Source organism: Dunckerocampus dactyliophorus, unplaced genomic scaffold (genome assembly GCF_027744805.1).
Source record: "Dunckerocampus dactyliophorus isolate RoL2022-P2 unplaced genomic scaffold, RoL_Ddac_1.1 HiC_scaffold_55, whole genome shotgun sequence".
Taxonomy (NCBI): domain Eukaryota; kingdom Metazoa; phylum Chordata; class Actinopteri; order Syngnathiformes; family Syngnathidae; genus Dunckerocampus; species Dunckerocampus dactyliophorus.
In genome coordinates this window covers 1,829-2,500 of record NW_026559891.1, presented here as the reverse complement: position 1 = coordinate 2,500, position 672 = coordinate 1,829, and the positions used below count along the sequence as shown (strand labels likewise).

At 69.9% G+C, this 672-nt stretch overlaps 1 non-coding gene across 1 annotated transcript; it reads right to left on the bottom strand.

Moving 5' to 3' along the window:
- Nucleotides 1–280: 280 nt before the first annotated feature.
- Nucleotides 281–434, bottom strand: LOC129176289 (5.8S ribosomal RNA). Its single transcript, XR_008569213.1, has one exon. It is a non-coding gene; the product is annotated as a 5.8S ribosomal RNA (ribosomal RNA).
- Between the last annotated feature and the right edge of the window lie 238 nt (nt 435–672).

The following is a 672-nucleotide window of genomic DNA, read 5'->3' as shown; positions in this document are numbered from 1 at the left end:
GGGCACCGGGGGGAACCGTAACAGGGTCGCGGGCGGGACGGAGGCGGCCGGAGCCGCACGCCGCGCGCCGCGCCGCCGCTTCGGACGCCGGGGGCCTCGAAACCCGTGGCTTTTCTTCCTCTTTCCAGCCAGCTTGCTCTACGGTCTGCACTTAAGGGGACGAAGGCCCGCGGAGGGCCTGCGACACCCCAGCCGCGGGAGCGTAGGCCGAGCGGCCGCCCCCCGCCCGGAGGGCGGGGGGTTGGGCCGGCCTCGTCCGTACTCCCGATTGATTGCCAAGCGACGCTCAGACAGGCGTGGCCCCGGGAGGGACCCGGGGCCGCAAGGTGCGTTCGAAGTGTCGATGATCAATGTGTCCTGCAATTCACATTAGTTCTCGCAGCTAGCTGCGTTCTTCATCGACGCACGAGCCGAGTGATCCACCGCTAAGAGTTGTCAGAGGGGTTTTTGGTGGGCTTGCCACACAAGTGAGTTGGGGGACGGCGCGCCCTCCCTCCCGGGCAGCAGAGGGCGGCCGGCTTCGCCTCAAAAGCCAAGATCATGACAAGGGGGTGAAGATGCCGGTTCGGGGGGGTCGGGTGGGACGAGGGCGCTCGAGCAGAGTACCCCCGCGGTCCTCCCTTCCCCCCGCCCCGCCGCCAGGCGGCGGGTTGGCTCGCCGAGGCCGCGGCG